The sequence below is a fragment of the Macaca nemestrina genome, chromosome 18, assembly GCF_043159975.1.
Source record: "Macaca nemestrina isolate mMacNem1 chromosome 18, mMacNem.hap1, whole genome shotgun sequence".
Taxonomy (NCBI): Eukaryota; Metazoa; Chordata; class Mammalia; order Primates; family Cercopithecidae; genus Macaca; species Macaca nemestrina.
This window is the reverse complement of record NC_092142.1, coordinates 24,720,206-24,744,854: the sequence shown is the minus strand read 5'-3', so window position 1 is coordinate 24,744,854 and position 24,649 is coordinate 24,720,206. Positions and strand designations below refer to the sequence as shown.

Here is a 24,649-nt window from a genome sequence, read left to right as displayed (position 1 = left end):
TCAGAACTGGAGCTTTTACTGAGCTGCTGCTTCTACAGGGCCCTATGCAACATGTTCCAGGTATATCTCCCATCTCTACTGCCCACCAAGACCATCAGACATTCAGTAGAAACGGGCAAAGGTATGTTGCAAGACTATCACCCTGTCACCAAGCTATGCAGAGCAGAAACAGAGAATAGTGATATAATTCTCACCACCACTCAAAGTGAAACTTCAAGATGAGCAACTTTCAGATGCTCATCTTCCTGTTTACTCCCTAGTCAAAAGTCAGTCTGCCCCAGCTGCTGGTCAATATCTGAAAGAGCTCATGGTACCTATGAAGAAGAAAGAATCCAGTGGCAAGCAATAGAGCACCTCAGGTCGCTTCAGGTCACATCCTGTGGGTGGGAATACCAGGCAAAGTCTTCCAACGGAGGAGAGCAGGCTTGATGCGTGGCAAGGTACAGCCACCCTAATGGGCTGTACCAGGAGTCACAGTATGATTTCTAGGGCTTATTCCAGGGATATATACTGGTCCCCAGCAGCCTTCTAATAGGGAAGAACTATAATATCATTACCTAGTGAGAGGCAGACATACATAATGGTCAAGTGTGCAGGCACTGAAGTCAGAACTGCATGAGTTTTAAACAGCCAGCTCTATTGTTTCCCAGCCATATGACTGTGGGCATGTGCCTTAACCTCTGTGGGCCTGTTTCTTCACCTGTGAAGTAGGAACAATAATCATGCCATCTTAGTGGACTACTATGAAAATTAAATGAGATACTCCATATAACGCATTTAGAATAGTGTCATGATATGGTATATGAAGGCATTTAATACATGTTAGCTATCATTTTTCAAAGTAGAGACACAATGTTAAATTAAACAACATGGGGCCAGGTGCAATGGTTCACACCTGTAATCCCAGCACTTTGGGAGGCCAAGGTAGGAGGATCACTTGAGCCACGGAGTTGGAGACCAGCCTGGGAAACACAGCAAGACCCTGTCTCCAAAAACATTAATTAATTAATTATGTACAGAGGAGGTCCCTGTGAAGAGTTCTATATGTTAAAAGATACAATGTTGCAATCAAGTATATTTGTAAGTATTTTGTTCATTATGATTCTGGGTAAACAATAAAATGTCTTAAGTCAGTACAGATAGGTGAACATGACATGGGACGTGAGAAGGAAATTTTTCAGTTCATAAGATGTGTGAAGACACACGAATGATAAAACGGAATGGACTTGCAAGGTCGAGTTTTGCAGAAGACAGTGATGAAGATCAGAGGCAGAAGAGTCCATTACCCACAGAAGGAAATTCATGAGGCTGCAGACTCAATAAATTCTTGGGAACAAAATACCAAACATTGAGAATTCACACAACCTCAGCTGTCCTGACTGACGAAACTCCTCCCACTGTAGTCCCCAAGATCTATTTTTCCCATTTATAGGAACTTCTTATTATTATTATTATTTGATACGGAATTTCACTGTTGTCACCCAATGGCGCGATCTTGGCTCACTGCAACCTCCGCCTCCCAGGTTCAAGTGATTCTCCCTGTCCTGTTCTGGCCCTGGGAACAGCAGAGCCCCCTCTGCTCATGGCTTCATGAGTGGACTTGCCTCACCAGGGATCCTGAATGCTGAGGCCAATGTTCCACTGACTCTGCCTGCACCTGCCCTGAAAGGAACCAGATGTTTAGAGACTGTAAGGTAGGGATCCTCCCACCCACAGCTCCTGAGCTCCTTTTTTTCATAGAATACTTGGTGTGCATCTCTAGAACTGAACTCATTACCCTTTTTTATCTGTCACAATGTCCCACATGAACCTGTGAATGCCTTTAGAAAAGAGAGTATGCCTAATTTATTTTTATGTACCTAGTACCTAGCCTATTACCTGGCATATAGGAGGTACTTATTAAATGTCTGCAGAATAAATGAGATGAAATGAATAAATGGCTAAGTAACCATTTAAGTAAAATTACATGTATATAATATACTTAAATATATATAGTTATTACTTATATATATATACATTTAGAACATCACTTAATCATTATATCACCAAGATAATTAACAGCATGAAATAATGTTTATAAAATAATGTCAAGTAAAATTACAGGAAACAAAATGATGTGTACACTGTGATTGAATTGATGAGGAAATGTTTACTTCTGGGCCGGAACTGGAAGAAAAATATACAAGAAGCATTGTACTGATTAATTGTTCTTAACTGAGTGGCAGGACTCACAGGGACTGAGCACAAAGGCTTTGGAGCCAGCCTTGTCTGGGATCAAAACCCAGCTCCATCATTTCCTAGCTGGGGACTTTAGGCAGGTATTTAAAGACGCCTCAGTTTTCTCATTTTCTCATTTCTGCAAAATGAGAATAACAATAGGACCTACATTATACGGTTGCCCTGTGCATTATATAGGTTGAAACACATCACGTATCTCACATGGTAAGTTCTCAATGGTATGTACACTTTCATGATGAGAGGGTTTGGGACATATTTTTATTATTATTTACTTATATCTATATATTTATATTTCAACTCTTAGATTCTAGGTGTACATGTGCAGGGTATAGTGTGTGTCACTGAGGTTTGGAGTACAATTGAACTCGTCACCCAGACAGTGAGCACAGTAACCAACAGGTGGTTTTTCAACCTTCATCCCCCACACTCCTCCCCTTGTCATCCCCAGTATCTATTTTTCCCATTTCAAGGGACCTTTTTTTTTTTTTTTTAATGGGATGGGTTTTCACTCTTGTCTCTCAGGCTGAAGTGCAATGGTGCGATCTTGGCTCCCTGCAACCTCTGCTTCCTGGGTTCAAGTGATTCTCCTGTTTCAGCCTCCCAAGTGGCTTGGATTACAGGCATCTGCCACCATGCCCAGCTAATTTTTGTACTTTTTTTAAGTAGAGACAGGGTTTCACCAGGTTGGCCAGGCTGGTCTCGAACTCCTGACCTCACGTGATCTGCCCTCCTTGGCCTCCCAAAGCACTGGGATTACAGGCGTGAGCCACCGTGCCCAGCCTTAGAGACTTTTTAAAAAATGTGTGCTTTAATTTTGTTATTTTGAATGGTCTAGTTTCATTGAATCCTGCCCACAATGAACACCACATCTCCCAGCCAGCTCGTCCCCTCTCACCACAAGATTAGTTGATCTTCGGCAAAGCTGTCCTGATTCAGCTAAAATACCTGCAGGTCAGCAAAGGACAAGAATATAGAGCTAAGAGGAGGAACGTTTGCCTCCAGCATTACAGGACTAAATTCTTCGATGATGAGAGTAAAATGCTGATGAATTCCCTTTGGGAGTACATGCTGTTGTGTCAAAATCATTGAAGATATTCGTTCTGTCGAGGAATGGGAAACTCAGGCCAGGAAGAGAGTAAAAACAGGACAGGAAGTCAGAGGGGCAAGTTTGAGGTTTAGCTGTACCAATAGTTGGCTGAAGTTTCTTCCTTATAGTGGGAATATTCCCAATATTCCAGAGCCACACAGCCAAGACTATCAATGGGAACAGTATTTGGATAGTCAGTCTAAGACACACAAGAAGGAGGGCATGAAAAGGTAGAAGCTGGGGGAGAAGGTAAATCACTGCAGACTTGCTATTCAGCTATCAGGGGCATGACGAACTAGAGTTAGTCAAGAAAAAAAAAAGACAGATGTGGCTAACCCTTGCACTGGGGAGAGCATTGGTTCATGAGTGGAGTTCGGATGTTCAAGAATCAGGCTGTTAAATCTCTCTGCCTACAATTTGGGATACAGGGATGATGTCAATGTGACATCAAGTAAGTGATTCTACATTTGCTCAGAAGTTCACCATTGCTTTCTAGACTGGATTTAACTTGATTTAGTTAATTTAATTATTTAATTTTTTTCTTCTGCTACCCCTGCCTCAGAATTTAACCCTGGCATTCTCTTTGTTTTGATATAAATATATCTTCCTCTACATCTTGGGTGGTAGTAGGTAGTGGCAGTAGGAGGAGTAATAGCACTCGTAATAATAGGATTGGCTGAGTTGTTATTAGGTGCTGGACACTGTTCCAAGTGATCGTACACACATTAATTCATTTAATTACAATAAACTTATGAGAAAGTACAGGAGAGTCTCTTGGTGTTTGCAAATGGCACCTCCACATCTCCCAGCCTGCCTTGGTTTGGTTGGCTAGGTATCTTATTCCGAATGGAACAGAACAAAGTGTGTCACTCCAGGCTGAGAGGGCTAAGTATCCACCTCACCTACGTGCTGTTTTCAAGGCTGAACTTCAAGGCTAAAGATTCCAAAATAGTGGAGCCAAATGATGAATGGGTTGGATCCCTGAGTTACTGCTTGGAAGAGAGCCACCCTGGAAAAATGTGAGACACCCATCAGTTAGTATAAGCAAGAAATTTTTACTATGGTTAGACACAAATATTTTTGGCTTGTTTTTTACAGAAGCTGGCACGAATTCATTACCCCGACTAAAATGTAGTCATTATGCCCACTTTAAAGATGAGAACACTGAGGCAGAAGTAGATAAGCAATGTATCCCAGGTCATACCAGTGAATGGCATACATGGGATTTGAACTCAGGTCTATCTAGCTCCAGAATTTATGTTCTTTCACCCTGTCCCATGACTTCACCCTGCACTCTTCAATAAATCAACAATCTCCACACTTTGGCTCACTCAAAAAACCCTTAAAAATCCTAACCCTAAATTCCTTGAGGAGATGAATTTGAGATTCCCTCCCATCTCCACTTGGTGACCTTATGACTAAACCTCTTTCTCTGCTGCAACCCATGTCTCAGTGCATTGGCTTGTTGTGTGCATCGTGCAATGAACTTATTATGGTTATAATAGAATGTGGTGGACGTGACATTCTGGGATGTTGGAGGTCACACATTTTGAAGGCTTGGCACCATCTGCTTTTGTGCATTGGAGGAAGTCAGCCACCATGTAAGACTTCTGATGACCCTGAAACCAGCATGCTGTGAGGCGCCAACACCAGCCATGGGGAGAAGCTCCATGGGAGAGAACTACCCTCCAACAGCTGAGCTCCCAGCTGAAAGCCAGTACTGGCTTGTCATCCTGTGAGTGAGACCCTTAGAAGTAGATCCTCCAGCCCCAGAAGGACTGTTTCCATTGACACCACACAGAACAAAGAAAAGCCTTTTTGGCCAGGCGCAGTAGCTCATGCCTGTAATCCCAGCACTTTGGGAGGCCAAGGCCGGTGGATCACCTGAGGTCAGGAGTTCGAGACCAGCCTGGTCAACATGATGAAACCCTGTCTCTACTGAAAATACAAAAATTAGCCAGGCATGGTGGTGCACGCCTGTAGTCCCAGCTACTTGGGAGGCTGAGGTGGGAGAACCGCTTGAATTCGAGAGGTCTATTGCAGTGAGCCAAGATCACACCACTGCACTCCAGCCTGGGTGACAGGGAAAGACTCCATCTCGAGGAAAAAAGAAAAAAGTCTTCCTCACTTCACTCTGCTCCAATTGCAGAATCATCAACAAAAATATGATTGTTATTATGTGAGATAGTAAGTTTCAGGGTGATTTCTTATGCAGCAAAGGTAACCAAAGTTTCCGTGGCATCTGCCTCATAACAACAGTTATTAATCTGAACGTTTATTATTGCCACAATATTTCTCTATCTTCCTAGTGCAAGTCCCAGAGCTTAGTCCTTGTGGAGTACCCAGAGTCTAGAACAGTGGTTGGCACACAGTAGGTGTGCAAAGAATCCTAGTGGAAAGAAGTGTGCAGTGACCTTGAGCAAGTTTCACTCTACCTGACTTGTAGCACACACACCTGCAACAACCCTTCCTGGTTGGAGAGTGGTGTGAGACCTCCTTACAAGAAGAGTCTAAGGAAACACAAGCACCTGCTGATCCCCGTACAGCCAACAGCCACCTGTCTGTCTCCACATCTGTCTGTATCTCAAGAATTCATAGCAGGCTCCCAGAAAACACCAAACTGAGCCAAACAACAAGTCTCCTTTATTCAAGGTAGAAGTTTTGTGATTTAAAGTGCATGCATTAAGAGAGCTATGAAGGGCCAGGTGTGGTCACTCACGCCTGTAATGCCAGCATTTTGGGAGGCCGAGGCGGGCAGATCACCTGAGGTCAGCAGTTCAAGACCAGCCTGGCCAACACGGTGAAACCCCATCTCTACTAAAAATACAAAAAATGAGTGTGGCGTGGTGGCAGGCGCCTGTAATCCCAGCTACAGGCTACAGAAGGAGAATTGCTTGAATCCAAGAGGCAGAGGTTGCAGTGAGTGGAGATCACGCTATTGCAGTCCAGCCTGGGCAACAAGAGCGAAACTCCGTCTCAAAAAAAAAAAAAAAAGAGAGAGAGAGAGCTATGAAGGTTCACTGATCTTTCATAGGCTACACTGCTGCAGATAAAATTTAATTAAACAAATCTGTGCCGTAATGCGCTCACTGCTCTGAATCACATACAACTATTTTCCTTTCCGGGCCTTTGCCAGAGAAGAGGCAGGGGAAGGGGTTCAAGCTGGTGCTGTGCTTTGTGACTGAGACATGGGGGAGGTTTTTCTAAAGCGGGAATCAGAAGGCCTTTGGAAAAGCCATCAGTGAGCAACTGTGACCAGCTCTGACCACAACACATTGGAGTCATCATTCTCCAGCCTCGCGTCTTCCCGCCTTCACCACTCTCTTTGGGCTCTGATCGTCTCTCCACTGAAATGTTGTAGTAGCCTTCTTGTCTCCAGATCCACCCAGACTCAACACAAAACCCATCCTTTCTTTTTCCCCAGCTGAGAATTTATTGCCCAAGTGCAGCCATATAAAAGCGTAAGTTATGATTTGTAACATTAGACTTTACTGAATTCATTTATCAAATCTACACATCTTTTGGAGGAATCTGTTGAGTTTTCTAGGTATAAAATCATACTATTGGAACTAGGAGTAGTTTGACTTCCTCCTTTCCAATTTGGATGCCCTTTACTTCTTTCTCTTGCCTGGTTACTCTGCCTGGGACTTTGAGTACTAGGTTGAATAGAAGTGGTAAAAAGGGGCATCCTTTTTTTGTCCCCTAAACAAGATTCTATCAACATAGAGCAAACAAGAACAACTTTTGGGTAGGTTACCAACATGGGCTGCTGTAGCCTTGAGATATGAATAAAACTTTGCTGAGACAGCAGTGAAGAGAAGGTGTCTAGGGCGAGGGACCAATATGAACGAAAGCATGGAGGCATTTGAAAAATGGCGAACAATGTTTCATGTTGTTGAAGCATAAGATGAAAGGATGCTTCTCGAAATTTCAGGTGAACTTAGTCACTCTTTTCTCTGCATACCTTTAAAAAGTACACATTAGCTGGGCACGGTGGCTCACACCTATAATCCCAGCACTTTGGGAGGCTGAGGCGGGCGGATCATTTGAGGTCAGGAGTTCGAGACCAGCTTGACCTACATAGTGAAACCCCATCTCAACTAAAATACAAAATAATTAGCCAGGCATGGTGGCAGGCACTTGTAATCCCAGCTACTTGGGAGGCTGAGGCAGGAGAATTGCTTGAACCCAGGAGGCGGAGGTTGCAGTGAACTGAGATCGCACCACTGCACTCCAACCTGGGAGACAGAGCAAGACTCCCACTTAAAAAAAAATAAAAGTGTACATCACATTGTAATATATTGAGCGTATTTCTCCCAAAACACTGCAAGCTACAGGACCATGTCTTACTCACATTGGTATCGTTTTCTACCATCTAGTGCCTAAAACACACTAACCACTCCTATAAATGCTTGTTGAATGAATACATGAATTATATTATATTATTTGAAGTGCCCTGAGAACACAGATGCCACTGAGAAACTTGCGGTCAAGCTCTCAGAGCATGGGGGTTAGCAAGATGCCCACAGATCCATATAATTTGCATACTCATATATTTGCAGAACTATCATAAAGGTTCCTACTGGGAAATTCACTGGAAGTGTTAGCAGTAAAGGCAATTGCTTAAAACTGTAGACTTTTATGGGTTTCCCGGAGACCAACTGTCAGGAATGAAAACTTGCACTAAGAAAAAAAAAGGTGCTTGCCAATTGTGGATTAGAAACTCATTCTGAAGGCTATAAAGCAACTGATGAGGTTTATTACACCTTTAGGACATTCTGCAGAGGCTGTCTTGTCTTGTCCCCTAGCCTAGAGACATATCCCTCTACAGCATCCCTGACCCATTGCCAACTAGCCTCTCTTTGAACAATTGTAGGGTAAATGCCACTGCACCAGAGGTCCAGGGTACCTATAAGGTTTTCTGGTCACAGATTCAGCAACTCATGAGGAGCTTTGAGTGACAAGGGAGGGATGTAGTAGAGTTTACAGAAATATCTTGTTCCCAGAGTCACCCTGCTAGACACCAATAGCCTGCATAGGACCACCCATTCTCTCGGTTAGCACTGACCTTTACAGAGCTTCTAGGTGAAAAGCTGCCACTGACCTTTGTTTCAAGTCTCTAACTCAACTCTTTATGTTGACTTTTTATAAAAATTATTTCATAAGCATATTCATTGGTCCCTCTCATCCCAGGCTTCTGTCTTTGCCAAGACTCAGGCTCTCTGGCATTAGACAGGTTGAGAATCTCTTATATGAAATGACTGGGATAAGAAGTAGTTCAGATTTTTTTTTTATTTTGGAATACTTCCATTATACTTACCAGCCAAGCATCCCAAATCCAAAATTCTGAACTCCAAAATGCTCTAAAGAGCATTTCCCTTGAGAGTCACCTTGGTGCTCAAAAAGTTTCAGATTTTGAAGCATTTTGGATTTGGGAATTTTGGATTTGGGATGCTTAACTTTTACTGGGTTCTTTCCACCAATTACAGAATAAGATTTCTAAATTTTCACCGTAACATAGTGGTTAAGAGGTGAAAAACTGGAATCAGATCAGCATTAAATCTTGGCTTTTTTTCTTTTATATTTTGTTCTTTTGTTGCTTATTTATTCATTTATTCAATAAATATTTTCTGAGTGATTTCCATGTATCAGACACCCTATTAAGGAGTGGGTAGTGTGATCAAGCAGCTAGAAATGATTCTGTCTCTTCTGTTGTAAAGCTCACCTTTGGCAGGGGTAGAAAGGGAGGAGAAAGAAGGATAATAAACAGGTAAGCAGATTCAAGCTAGTTGCCTTTACTATTATTATTACTATGTGATAGAGCATTTGGGATTAGGTTTGGCTTTGAGTGACCGAAAACCGAACAATGGCTTTTAAAAAGATAATTTTTTTTCTTTGACACAAAGTCTAAAGATAAGCCATCCAAGCCTGGGGTGATGGTCTCACAGTCAGCAAGGAGCAAAGCACCTTCTTTTATTTTGCTCTGCATGCTCAACCTCTTGGTCTATAGCAATTGCTGCCAGTTCTCCTATATCCCCTAAGTATTCACCATCTCTAAACATTCAGACAGCTCCTTTTTGCAAGCACCTGAGACTTTTCCCCTTTCTGTGCTAAGCTGGATGTTCAGTCCACAAAAAGCAAACTGGAAGTGCCAGGGAGGTAGCACCCCCAGGAGCACCCCTCAATCAATGGTAGACAGAACTAGGTGTATAAATACCCCAGCTCCCTCACCTTTCAAGGTGGACAGTTCTGAAGTACGTGCTGCATGGTTCACCAGAGTTCCCCAGCAGGAAGAATCCAACATAATTTCTTCATGAACACACCCATAATTGGCATCCTTCCCTTCTTGTTTCACTTTCTCACTCCTGACCTTACCAATGCTTCCCGGAACCACTTGGCAAATAAATCACTTGGTCTCAAAGCTCTAGAGCCTGCTCTTCAGAGGGAATCCAATTTATGACATGGTCTAAGATGGCCACTCATGCTCCACCCATCTCATCCACATTCCATCCAGGAGGACAGACAAAGCAATTAAAAGGAGTGGGTCCCCTCCCTTTAAAGAACATTTTTAGGGAGTTTCCCAGGATACCTTTGTTTATACCCTATTGGGCAGAACTTACATGGCCTCACTGGGTAGCAAAGGATGCTAGAAGATGTAGTTCTTATTCTGAATGGTCACATGCCCTGTGAGGTCAGGCTTTCTAGTACTAAGGAAGAAGGAGATAATGGCTATAATAAGTCAGCTCGTCAGTGTTCAAGAAATAGGCCAAAGCTTTGTGGAGTAGGCTGAGGACTCATGAGCAGTTGTTTGGGTTCCTGATGAAGCATAAATAGCATTTCACAAAGATCTTCCCTGGCAGCCCCTGAAGCCATCACACCTTGGTGCCTGCCTCCCCACCTGCTCCTCGACACAAGCTAAGCATAACTTACTCAGTCTCTCCAATCCTGGGAGACAAGCCAGGGCTCAGCTACATCAAACCGTGCCAGGATGCAATTTATATATTAAAGTCACTGGAGCTGGCTGTTACTTCACCTTAATTTTAGATAACTAAGAAGGGCCTTACAAAAACCTAGCCCTCAAAAGGTCTAGATGATTCACACAGAGGCGTGACAGATGCATTGGAAAGATGTAGGATGGCACATGGCTTGTGACAAATGAAGGGTCCAGAGGTGAAAGCCACACTGGGAAGCTCCAAGGACACTGCAAACTCATAGAATTTCAGTGTCGCAGGGAAGTGGGGAGGTTTAAGGAAGCATCTGCTGAATGCTTACTGCATGCAGAAATGCACTATCCATGAAGACATTTAAAATTCCCAAGCCCTGTATGAGGTGGGTTTCGTGATTGGCACCGTTTTAAAGATGAAGAAACTGAGGCTTTGGTGGATGGGATGACTCACCCTTGCTCACATGGCAGGCAGGAGACAGACTGAAAATGATAGTAATAACAATATTAATAATAATGCATATTTAAATTCTTTTTATGTGTCAGGCCCTGTGCTGAGTACCTGTGATGCTTAAGCCACTCAAGCCTCACAATAACCCTTGAGGTAAGCGCTGTTATAATTTCCTTTTTACAAATGAAGAAACTGAGACTGAGAGAAGTTAAGAGCTCATAAAAAATAACACCAGGACTTAAGAGATGATCCTGTCCAATCAGATGCTTGAATCCCCTTGATGGAGTTGCCTACCTGTGGCCACATGGCCATCATCTAAAAATGTTCAAGGTCAGAGACTGCATAGCCCCCAATATCAGTCCATTTCTTTCCTGGAGGAAACCAACTGAACAGTCACTGTTTGGAGGCCCTGGACTCTTGCGCCCCATGGGAAGGACCATTACTTACACTGAATGACCCAAATGAAAGCGTGCCCTTGGACTGAGCCTGGAAAACTTTTTCTGTAAAGGATCAGACAATAAATCTTTCCAGCTTTATGACCCATGCTGTCTCTGCTACCACTACTCAGCTCTGTCATTGTGGCTCAAATGCAGCCACAGACACGACTACATAAACAACTGGGCGTGAATGTGTTCTAACAATATTTCATTTATGGACAATGAAGTATGAGTTTTATATGATTTTCATGTTCATGTACCACAAAATATTCTTTTTCTTTTTTTTTCCTTTTACTTTTTGATTTAATTCTTTTTTTTTTTAAGTTCTGGGGTACCTGAGCAGGATGCGCAGGTTTGTTACATAGGTAAATAGGTGCCATGGTGGTTTTCAACCATTTAGAAATGTAAAAATCATTCTTAGCTCGCGGGCTGTACAAAATCAGGTGGCAGACTAAATGTGACTCACAGACTATAGTTTGCCAACTCTTGGTCTAGGGTCTAGAAAAATGCCTGGGAAAACTGGTGCTCAGGAGCCCTAGTTTTCTTTCCCACTTAAAAAGCTGCTAAAAGATATGGCAGTGAATTGTTTTTGTTATAAAGCAGCAAGAAGACAACTGGAGTATAGTTTGGGGCTCGCACACCTCAACCCCAAGGGCTGAAGTACTGATGTCTGCAGCATAGAGAGTAGAAAGCAAAGTGGGATACAGATAGGATGTATGGGCTTTGCTAAGTAGGTTGGACATTCTTTAAATTGCCATTTGGGTGTATAGTACCAGGTGACAGTTCCTGCAATTAGTATAAGGTGTTAGTGTTTTAGTATCTTGTATCTTCATCAAGACACATTTAGGAATGTATTATTATCTCCATTTCATAGGTAACGGAACCAAAACTCAGAGAGGTTAGGTGATGTACCCAATATCCACCCGGTTGTAGAAGGAACTCACACCCAAGGTTGCCTAACTCCAGTTTCTATGCACTGTGCATTCTGCAGAGGATGAGCAGAGACACCAAACCAAGGTCAGCTTCCCTCTGGAAAAACTGGCAGTGGCTGCAGGCTGGCCTGCTGCATATTCATTGCTTTGGGCCTCATCTAGGAATACCTGCTGCTGACTTCAGCCTCTGATCTAAATCCCCTCTCAGCTTCCAGTTCCACCCAGCACCAAATGATGCTAGGAGGCCTACGCCCTAGCAGCAGGTGGAGGTCAGTGTTTACAGATGGAAGGATTAACTTCAAGACCCAGTGGGGTGCCCCTGGATATAATCCCTGCTTCCTACAAAGCTGGGAGTCTACATGCTGTTTAGGACAAGGAGTGCCCAGTGGGGTGTGGACCGAGGAGTTGATCCACAGGCTGTGTTTTCAATAATAATAGGAAGAGTGATCAAAGCTGGCATCCTGGAGTGCCCATCCCATGCTGAGCCTTGGTCAAGGGGCATCACATATGTTATTTGACTTAATCCTCATGACAACCCCAGAAGGTGGGGCTTATTGCATTTACTTTGCAGATGAAGCAACTCAAGCTCAGCTGATCAATGCAACATGCTGTGCAAGTCTGTGGGACTCCAAAGTCGATGCTCTTTTACCTACTGGGCTGAGGAATGCAGTCTCCAGGTGTCAAACCTAGATCTTTATCCTCTTCAGCTTGAGATGGTGCAAAAGCTACTATCTCAGGTGTTTGAAATGACTCAACAGAGCTGGTTGAAAATAAACATTTCAGGCAAAAAATAGTTAGATCTGTATGGCATCAAACAAGCAGTCTGACAGTCACCATTCATTCATTCATCTATTCATTCATCCATTCGACCATCCATTCATCCAAAGATCTATCCATCCATCCAATGAATGAATTATTCATTTAAAGAAATAATCATCATTGCCTGAGTGTACCCTGTGAGCCAGGCCCTATAATAATTCTGGGGAGGGAAAGCACAAAAATAACTAAGATCCAGTCTCTGTTCATTTGCAGGAGTTAACATTGGAGCGATGTTGTGTGTGTTGATGGGAGTAAGCTATGGAAAAGAAGGCAGAGGAAGACCCAGGCCAAAGGACCACTCAAGGCCAGGGAGCAGATGTGTCATCTCACTGGACATTGATGAGTCTGTGTCCCTTGATAGTCTCCATTTTTTTTCCTCCAGCCCACTGCCCTCACTGATGCCAAAGCTGTCCTTCTCCAAAATTTGGGTCAGGGAATAGATGTCACAAGCTGGTACAACACAGGTAATTTGTGAATTTGTGAAGCATTCTCAATCTGAGCTGTCCTTCTGCAAGGGGTGTGCACTAGGAGGTACTGGGTGCACTGGGGCTGTTCAAGGAGACCCTGATGACCGTCTCCAAGGGACAAGATTTTCTCCTTCAACAAACTTCGGCTAGCATCCTCTGAGCTCCATTTTTCAGTGGGCTTGCCTTGGGGCTCTGTCCTTGACCCATTTAGTCTAGTTTTAGCAAGAATCCTGCTTGGTCAGTTTAGTGAAAATCCTCCACCCTTGATATGTGATCAAATTCCTTATCCCCCATCCTTGATATCCAATCACCCTGTCCTACGCTCAACAAGAATCCTGCTGAGTCCATTTAGCCAGAATCCCCCTTATTCATGATCCTTCATTGACCCCTCACCTTGCTCCTTGGCCACAAATCTCCACTTCTCTCTGCTGTAGCCATAATAAAGCCCAATTCTACACTGAAGTCTCTCTTCCCCTATTGCAATAGTTCCCAAATCAAAACTGTCTTCACCACTTCAACCTCTGTCCAGTTCTGGTTTCCTCTGACACACAGATGCCATAAAAGAAAGGTCCCCAGTGGAAAAGAATATTCATTTGTTCATTCAAAAACGTCACTAGACCTCATGAACATAGAGAGTAGAAGGAGGTTACCAGAGGCTGGGAAGGGTAGTGGTGGAGCTGTTGTGGGGGTATGGTGGGGCTGTTGTGGGGATAAGGTGGGGATGGTTAATGGGCACCAAAAATAGTTAGAAAGAATGAAAAATACCTAGTATTTGAGAGCACCATAGAATGACTATAGTCATGATAAATTAATTGTACATTTTAAAATAACTTAAAGAGGGTAATTGGATTGTTTGTAACTCGAAGGATAAATGCTTGAGGGGTTGGATACCCCATCCTCCACAATGTGTCATAAACATACTGCATGCTTTTATCAAAACATCTCTTTTACCCCATAAATACATACACCTACTATGTACCCACAAAAACTAAAAATACCTTTTTAAAAAATGTATTACCAGATGACACTTGCTCCAAAAAGCAGTGCGACCCAGCTGTTCTGTATCTAAGGGGGTAATAAATATCATCTACAAAGTCCGTGGGCTGACTGTTAGTTCAATGCTATCATCCTTAGATCCCACAATTGATGAATTGGCAAGAATATTAAGTCTTGCTTTGCTTCAGTCTCCTCATCTGTAAAATAAGCCTAACCACAGCATTGCTGCACAGAGCCATGGAAGTCAGGTCAGGTGATGAGCGTCAGTGCTCCTTACAGTGGTGACATCACTGTAAGTGCTCAGTAGGTACCACGATGGTGACGACTGTAGCAGCCATCAGTATTAGGCATAAGAAAAGAAACTAGGTGATAGTGGCATTTAGTATCAGAGTCAAAGAACATTTATGGAATGCCTGGAGTTTTACACCATACCTAAACTCAAGAATCAATACAAGTAATTACAACAAGGGGGTACAGACTGATCAATAGTGTGAGAATGGAGCAACAGGAGAAATTATTTCCAGCTTGGGGGATGAAAGATGTTCAAGGAAAGCAGTGATGCGGGGACCATGTATGACCGGAATTTATACATGAAGAGGGATCCAGAGGGCATTTCAAGAGGAGAACACACACAGGGGAAGATGCATGGCCCCAGCACATTACAAAGCTAACACCAGCCAACAACCTTCATCCAGAAGCCTAAAATCCAAAACGCTCTGAAAAAAAAAAAAAAAAAAAAATATATATATATATATATATATATATACACTAGTTTTTGTCCCTAACTGGAGCTGTTCTGATTTAAACATGTATACAAATTTTATTTTCCTATTTTTTATTTTGTATGATCATGTTTTATTTTCCCATTTTGAATGATCATGTTTCATGGCAGAATATACAAGAGTCTGGTTGTGGGCTGTTGCCTCAGAATCAGGTCAGTAGCTGTTGCACCGTCTCAAGCTGAAGAAGGATAAAGACCTGGGTTTGACACCTTAAGACTGTCGGAGCTGTTCTGTATTATATGGTGCATGTACCTCATTGACTTTCTAAAGTAGGAATAGTTCAAACTTTCAAAACATGTCTGGGTTAAAATAAGAAGATATGAATGTATATTAATACCACCTAATATTTACTAAGCACTTATATTCCAGGCACTTCTCAAAGCACTTAACCAAATTAATCCTCCTGATGGAGGTAGGCACTGGTATTATCTTTTTTTTTTGCATAGATCATGAAACTGATGTACCAGGAGATTAATTATTTGCCCATACCTGCACAGCTGGGAAGTTTTAAAGCCAGGACTCAAAGCCACAAAGCATTGCCTCAAAGCCTGCACTCCTAAATATTACACTTGACCACCCACATAAACTATGATTTAAGTAAGAGCAAGTGCAATTGGTTGTATCATTAATTCAAAATTCTTCCATCCTTCCTTTCTTTTTCCAAAAACACTGTACTTCCCACTGCACTGAAACAGGGCTTGCTTTAGCCAATGAAACACTAACAAAGGTGACATGAGCAGAAACTATAAATGGGCATTTGTGGTTTGGCTTAGCTGCTCACACTTGTGATTTTGCGTTTAAAAAAAATAAAAATAAAAATGACCTGGGTGACTGCATGGATTCCAGAATAAGAAACAAATAAATGAGACCTGAACGCAGTCCACAATCAGAAGCAGCACTTCCTGAGCCAACTCACAGACTCGTGAAGGAGAAAAAATGAATGCTTGTGTGGGCCACTGAGATTTGGAGTTTTTGTGGGGGTTGTTACACAGCATTATCAGAGCAATCACTGATTAATACAACAAGTTGTTAGACTTGCTGGGCATGACATGGATAATGGAGCATTTTCTGAGATGAGGATTTAAAGTTAACATTAGCCATATTGGGTCATGTCCTAAAAACAATGTTAAAGATTTTTAATTTCATCCTGATAGCAATGGAAAGCCTTCAAATGCTTTTATGGAGTACCATGAAATGATATGCCTTTGATTTCCTACATTGCAATCAGATTCATCTTTTCAAAATATAAATGGAGTCATTACCTCCGTTCCCCATCACCACACACACTTGCTTAATACCTTTCTAATGTATTCCATTGTTCTTAGGACAAAACCCCAAACCCTTCACCGAATCCAAGGCCCCTCTGCTCAGCTCCCCAACCACACTGGGACATTGGGTGTTATGCTTTCCCTTGCCTGCTGCTCCCAATCACACTGCCCTTCAGTTCCTTGAGTGTGCACTACCTTTTTGCCACAGGACTTTTGCACCTGCCTTCCTTGCTGCTAGAAGTGATTTTTTTTTTCCACTAACTCTTTGCCTACTTACCTCTCACTTGCATTGTAACTTCCTCCCAGAAGCCTTTCCCGATCTGTTTGGTTAAGTACATTGCCCCTGTTACCTATGCTCTTCGCACCATACACTTCTGTTACATTTCACTTATGGCAGTTGCAATTTCACATTTGTGCATAAAATTTGATTTGCATCCATGTCTGCCACTAAATCGTCTGCTTCCTGAGAGCAGCTACAGGATCCTTTTTTCCCCTTGTCTTTGTATCCACGGCATTTGCACACTCCCTGGCACATTGCTGATGCTCAGTGAAATCTGTGGAGTGAAAGGATGCTGTGGGATGACAGCTTAGATAGCAGAGAGGACAATGGATTATTCTGGTTGCCCAAAGCACACAAGAACATAACTAATCCTTCTTCCTTACATCAGCCCTTTCAACTCCCCCTTGATTTCTCTGAGACTTTGCCAAGACAGATCTCTCACAAAGCAGCAGTGTGGTGTGAATGCATTATCAATCTGTTACTACCCACCAGGAAATATGACCTTAACACACTGCAATATGGCCAATCTCTGTGACAGGTGTTCATCCCGTGTCCCTCAACATCTGCACTGTAATTTTACAATCCAAAAGCCTCCTGTAATTGGAAGAGGATGAAAACATCTGGATGTTGCAAACTCTCTCGACAGGTTGTCTATACCATCACCTTCAAAATCGATGCACAAGAAATGAGAGTTTCTTGAACGGCAGAAAGAGTGGCTGGCGGCAGAACATACTGTTTAAGCCTCTTCATAGTATTAAGCAAAGACTGTCTGGATTTCCTTTGGGAGTGACTAGAATTGGGATCTGGCAACAAAAGGGACCATGGGTAGGACAGAATGATAACTTCATTTTGAATGGGTGCTAGGGAAAAAGGGAATCCATCATTCATGTAATATTTGGGAAATGAAAAAGTGAATTCAGTAAATAATCAATAAGCTAAGTTCATTTTGGTCAAAAGATGGAAGCCTGTATCTGAATGAAAGTGGAATGGAATGGTGGGTTGTTACACATGGGCATGATGGCAACATGGAGAAACTGAGGTTTGGAAAATGGGCAGTAGGCAAGTAGAGTGCCAAGGTATATGATCTCATTTCATTACAATCCCAAAATCAACTGCAGTGGTATCACAGACTGAATAAATTTTGCAGAACAGAAAAACCAAGTTGTTGATAACAAAAGTTGGCGAAGACATTGCAGGAGTAGAAATTGTACTGACTGCTTTGAGAAGTACCTTGGCATTATCTTTTAAAAATTATGACACATATTTACTGTGATGCAGCAATTACTATTTTCAGAGTATATCAAAGGAAACACCCAGGTACAAAAGAAGGTGTATAATGAGAAGTTAACTACAGTGTGTTCATCATGGCAAAAGCCTGGGAACCAAATTCGGTACTAGTGGACTGACTAAATAAACTCTGGTGTAGTCATCTATGGAACATTATGCAATCACGAAAAATGCATTAACATGTAAATACTTCCAAGATACATTATTGAGAAAGAGGGGGAAAAGCAATTTATCAAATTACATGGCTAGTATAACTTTCTTAAGTACACACACTCAATATGAACAATAATATACAATATACACAATAATTATATTGTATGTGGTGCATTTTCGGCAGCCATATATTTGCCAGCAGGTAGGAGATGGTCTGATACATTATACTATAAATTGTTAACAGTAGTCATGTTTGGGGATGGAGTGGGAACTGGAATTAGATATAGGAGATCAGTGGGAATTTTAGCGCTGTCTAATACTCTGTTTTACTTTGTTTTGTTTTTCACAGAGGATAATATAGTAACACTTTATGAAATTAAAATAATTTTTTTAAGTCAAGTTGTTCAAATAAGCATGAATGAGTAACATGGAAGCCAAGGAACTCAGCTGAGTGAAATCACAGTTGAAAAGGGAGATTCCCTCAGAAAGAGACCCAGGTTTCCAGATGCCTGGATAAGGCTTCTTGGGGCTTTTACTGATGACTGGTCATTGGGCACATGAACATTCCTAGCCCTGTGCTACCTCCAGATATCAAGGAACTTATAATGAAAGAGGAGGCAGTCAGAGACCAGGTAGGAAGATAGAGAGGGAGAGTTTTGGGAGAAGAAAAACACCCATGGGACCGCACCTGCACCACACCTGTTAAGTAGCTCATGGGGTGAAATGTAGTTAAGAACTTCCTCTTACGCCAGGACGTTTGCTCAGAAGGGACTGTCTCAACTTAGGCACAGGCACAATAAATCAATGGAAATGTCCTTAACCCAGCTCATTACAATATCATTAACAAACATCAGCATTGTGGTTTTAGTGCCCACCCCCCAGGGGATTTTGCTTAGGCATTCATAGGTAATAACCAAGATGGAGTTACTATGGCCAACCCCAACCACGTGCAGGTGCAACATTCCCAGGGGAGAATTTTACCCCTTTCATTAAGGCAGAATCCAAAGAAAACTTCCTTGTTTCTGCCACATACAAGACCCAGAACTTTGCCCCATTCCTGGCAACCCACTTTGAGGTCCCCTCTTGCTGTTGAGAGCTTTTCTGTCACTTAATAAATCCTACTCTGCCTTACTCACTCTCCAGTGTCTGCATACCTTATTCTTCTTGGTTGTGGGACAGGAACTCAGACCTGGCTGAACTAGGGAGTGAGGAAACTGCAGCACTAACAAATGTAGAAAAAGAGGCTCTTTCATTGTGGATCAGCAACTGGGGACAAGAGAGGGGAGGGGAGGAGAAGGAAAGTAACAAGAAGTAGGGAAATTTACCGCATCTCTTAAGGAAATATTTCCCAAGAATCACTGCTGACACTAGGCATATTTAAAGAGTTTATATATCATCTGAAAGCGATTTATAGTTAAATGTCTAAATATACAAAGTACTTTTAAGCTCTGGTGAGGAAAATGCCAAGCAGAGAAGGATAAACAAGCCACGAAGCAGAAACAATCATAGGTCTCACCCAGTCCGAAAATTCTTAAATCTCACCACGTTGTTGTGAGGATTAAATATGACCGCTCATGAAAACGCCCTTGGAAAATTGTAAAATGGTATACAAATGTTGCTTATTACCATGATTATGTCATAGTTGGTTTTACATCAGAATTTGATAACAGAGCTAAAAATGGAACTCATAATGGAGTTTGGTATTCTATTCAGCCATCCGCCCTGACTGTGAGCACTTTAGAAGAATGATTTTGCTTTTACAAGAAATCATCCTCAGGTTTTTTTTTTTAAATAGAAGTGCTATACCCACATTTAAAAGTTTTGGTAATAGAACAGACATAAAGTCACCCATATTTTCAACAGCCCCAAAATGTCATCCAGCATTTGCCATTAGACTTTTTCTGCCTTCCTTTTGAGTCTTTTCTCATTAGTGCCTTTTACATAGTAGTTAAGCACTGTGGGATTCTACACTTCGTAACCTGCACTTACCACTGATACTATAAACAGCACCTCATGTTGCTCTAGAGTATTCAGAACTAGGCAATATTTGCTGGATTCAATGTATTACAATCTATTTAATCCATCCTTCATGTTGGAACACATGTTATGTCCTCCATATATATTTCCAGGGGATATCTTGGCACAAAAAGTTTCCATGCCCCTGATGCTTAAGAATATCTCAGCATTTAAAATATGGTTGGTGAGAAAAATAAAATAATAAAATAAAATATAGTTGATAAGTGGCAATTGGCAGGGGTTCAATTTTCCAGATTTTTATTATTAGAATTATGGTTATGGTTAGTGTTATCATTTTGCTTTAACGAAGAGGATTGTTTTTTGAACTGCTTGGTTTATTAATGTTTTAAGATAAAGAAATAAAACACTCTCTGGGTACTACAGAGTTTATTTTAAAAACAAGACAGGGAGGTTGGGCATGATGGCTTGCACCTGTCATCCCAGCACTTTGAGAGGCTGAAGTGGGAGGATTGCTTGAGGCCAAGAGTTTAAGACCAGCCTGGGCAACATAGCAGGATTCTGTCTCTACAGGAAAGTTTTTTAAAAATCAGCTAGGGATGGCGGTGGACGACTGTCATCCTAGCTAACTGGGAGGCTGAGGCAGAAGGATCACTAGAACCCAGGCGTTCGAGATTGCAGTGAGCCACAGTCGCACCACGGCACTCCAGTCTGGGCAACAGAGAAAGACCCTGCCTCTAAAAAAAATATAAAAGAAAAGGAAAAAAAAGGGAAGTGATAACACAGTAGAATAATAGAAAATAAAGGCCCCAAGGACCTAAGGAAATAATTCTATGAAGAGACAGCCTGTTTTACACAGTAAGGCAGCCTGGGGTGATGAAAGTCCTGTTTTTCAGTACTCTTTGAGAAAGGATTTTGACTGGCAGAAGACCTCTCTATACTCCAGATGACCCTTCACTCTAAGGCTGTCAAACAGGAGGAAATATAATAAGATATGTGATTATAACCCTGAGAGACTCATTGCTCAACAAACATTCAGAACTCGTCACTGGTTGGTGACTCACTTCTTCCAAGAATTCTATTGACCAGATTGTTCAGAATCCACTCTTTATATCATTCATTGTGCAATGGATATCCCATCATCTCTTGTTTCTCCTCCCCCAGTCTCCAAGTTAGGAGCCTCAGGACCGACAACATGCCTGAGTTCTGAAATCCATCAATTGGTACAGGCCCCACTATCTATGTCTTGCTGCCAACAGACCCAGGTCCAAGTGACGCGAGTTGATTCTATTCATCCCCTAAATTCTTTCAACCCCTACATTAAATGAGCTAATTCTATCCTACGGTCCAAGCTGTTGTTCCTTTGTTGAGTCATTAAACAAATATTGAATGAGCCCCTATCACGCATCATGCATAGTTATAACTGAGGATAAAAGAGAGGACGATCAGACAAAGATCCTGCCCACACAGAATTCTATTCTAGTTCTGGGAGATAGAAAATAAAGAAGTTGGCCAGGCATGGTGGCTCACGCCCATAATCCCAGAACTTTGAGAGGCTGAGGTGGGAGGATCACAAGGTCAGGAGATCAAGACCAACCTGGCCAACATAGTGAAACGCCATCTCTACTAAAAATACAAAAAATTAGCCGGTTGTGGTGGCGTGTGCCTGTAATCCCAGCTACTAAGGAGGCTTAGGCAGGAGAATGGTGTGAACCCAGGAGGCAGAGCTTGCAGTGAGCCAAAATTGCACCACTGCCCTCCAGCCTGGGCGACAGCAAGTTTTGTTCCGTCTCAAAACAAAAACAAAAACAAAAATAAAACAAAACAAAAAATAAAATAAAGAAGTTCACAAATAACAGTGCAAGTCTGGGTATGCTACAAAGGATAAAAAACTGGGTATTGGCCAGGCACGGTGGCTCATGCCTATAATCCTAGCACTTCGAGTGGCCAAGAAAGGGGGGATCACCTGAGGTTGGGAGTTCAAGAGCAGCCTGACCAACATGAAGAAACCTTGTCTCTAAATTAATACAAAATTAGCCCGATGTGGTCACGCATGCCTGTAATCCCAGCTACTCAGGAGGCTGAGGCAGGATAATTGCTTGAACCTGGGAGGCAGAGGTTGTGGTGAGCCAAGATCGCACCATTGCACTCCAGCCTGGGAAACAAGGGCGAAACTCTGTCTCAAGAAAAACAAACAAAAAACAAAACAAAACAACAACAACAACAAAAAAACCAGAGTATTGGGTTTTGAGTACCTAGTGGTGGGGAGAAACTATTTTGGTCTCAAAGTTGCAGGAAGGCCTTGGTGAGAAACTAACAGCTGAGATGAGACTTACATGAAAAAGAGCCAGACAAGTGAAAATCTACCAATTTAACATAAGAGTGTCCCAGGCAGGACAGCAAGGGCAAACAGCCCTGGGACAGAAATGAACCAGATGTGCTCAGGAAACAGCAAGAAAACCATTGGTTGGATTTTCCGGTTAAAGTTCAGAAAACAAGGGAGAGAGTCGGTGGGGAGATGAAGATGAAGAGAAAGCCAGAAAACACATCACTTGGGCAGTGAAGGACTTGGTAAGGAGTTTTATGTTCACTCTGAATGTAAACCTTCTGCCTGGATTGGCACTTTCATCCATATGGTCAACCTACTTCATGCTCCGACCTCAATTATGATCTGTGCATACTTCTTGCAAATCTTCTTCTCTAGGAGTTTGGCTCTGCTGTCCATGCCCCTGGTCAAGGCTTGCAGAGTTGCCTAAACATGAGAGCTCTCCCAGCTCTCAGCATAGCTGGAATGAACTCCAGCATTCTGGTTCATTCTGCAAATCCCTGCTCATGTTATAAATCCCTTCCGAACCATGTTCAGTTATGCTTTGCCTTGACATCTTGGGCATTTTGGAACTAGGTAAGTATAGCCTAAACCCATACTAAGCAGGATTCTACTTGGTACCGTCTCTTTTCTCCTCCTCTTTGGCCTGCTGCCTAACCCTAGCATGCCTTATCCTGACCACGCTCTTATTAAGGCTTAATCATACATCACAGTGGCCCCAGAATAGTACTGGTAAGCTTAATCATCAGACCAATTCACTGGACTTAGCTCCAAATAACTCTTAGCTGTTTCAAAAAAAAAAAAAAAAATCAAATCTGGAGATTTCTCACAATTGAGGACATTTAAAAATTATGTTCAGGCTCTGATGGCAATTTCCAAAGAGCACTTCCCGGAATAGCTGGGAAATTGCCATGTAATTGAAATAAAGCTCTGACCTCCTCTGAGGTCTGCTTGGGAGAGGAATCACATCCATGTGGGTGCATAAGAACCAATGTATTTGTGAATAATCAGTCTTATTACCTACCTACCATCCCATGTGTTTACAGTTGTAACTCTTGGGGCACCTTGGGGTCCAGAGTCTTATCCAGTAAATTAGGCACCAAACTAGGAGAGCCAGGCAGCAAAGCGGAAGAGTCACATTAAATATCTGCATTTGAGGCCATAGCTCCCTTCATGGCATAATTTCCAAACCTTCCTCATTCTAGCTGCCCTATTTTTGCCTGTGGTTTCCAGTGAACACGTTTTAAAATGGCACTGAGGACAGAATGTTCCCCTCCCAGTGCAGCCTGAGCAGTGCAAAGAGGCAAGTATGGCAAGCATCTCTGCAGAGAAAGTAAGCTGACAAATAGGACGTTTACCTTTTAAAACTAATGTTGGCCAGGTGCGATGGCTCATACCTGTAATCCCAACACTTTGGGAGGCCGAGGCAGGTGGATCATCTGAGGTTGGGAGTTCGAGATCAGCCTGACCAACACGGTAAAACCCCATCTCTACTAAAAAATACAAAAATTAGCTGGTCAAAGTAGTGGGTACCTGTAATCCCAGCTACTTGAGAGGCTGAGGCAGGAGAATTGCTTGAACCCAGGAGGCAGAGGTTGTGGTGACCCGAGATCACACCGTTGCACTCCAGCCTGGGCAACAAGAGCGAAACTCTGCCTCAATAATAATAATAAATGTTGTCAGCATTTAAAAGTTGAAAGAGTACCCATAAAATCAAGGTCTCAAAACTTTCCTTAAAAACCTGTAAGATCTGGTTAGTTTGGGTCTACATTGCTTGTAAGGCAACAAACAGTCCATGGGGTGTAGCATCTATCTATACCCTTAGGGAAAGGGTATGAGCTCCTACTCACCACCATCCCCACCTGGCCCAATGAGGTATGTGTGTTTCTGGTCTCTGCATGCAGGAACTACCAGCCAAACAATTAACAGTGGTTAAACGATTCTAATTTGGAGTCAGAGGGCCAAATTTATGCATTCAGCCATCACTGGTCATCGCTGATCACTTACTAAATACGAGACGTCGGACTAGATTCTAGGTACACAGCATGAGACAGACATTCCTTTTGCAGAATGTCTGGTTTAGCAGGAGAAAGGGGGTATAAGCCAATAGTTACCTCATTTGCTTATGAAGTGCAAAGGTGAGAAGTGCTTCCAAAGAAAATCAGAGAGCACCATTAAAACAAGAAATAGAAAAACCTGCCCTGTCCAA

General features: G+C 42.4%; 1 protein-coding gene and 1 long non-coding RNA gene across 4 annotated transcripts in view; one reads left to right on the top strand and one right to left on the bottom strand.

Annotated features, from left to right (window-relative positions):
* Positions 1-13,334, top strand: part of LOC112423393 (uncharacterized) — a 102,625-nt gene extending 89,291 nt beyond the window's left edge. For 2 of the 3 annotated variants that reach the window (XR_011616359.1, XR_011616356.1), the window contains 2 exons: positions 10,815-10,872; positions 13,121-13,334. This is a non-coding gene — a long non-coding RNA (uncharacterized lncRNA). Of the gene's footprint in view, positions 1-10,814; positions 10,873-12,030; positions 12,134-13,120 lie in introns of those variants that run through there. The other variant, XR_011616357.1, reaches the window with a different exon arrangement.
* LOC105485047 (heparan sulfate-glucosamine 3-sulfotransferase 4) overlaps positions 1-24,649 on the bottom strand; it is a 441,286-nt gene that overhangs the window by 165,411 nt on the left and 251,226 nt on the right. The window lies entirely within an intron of this gene.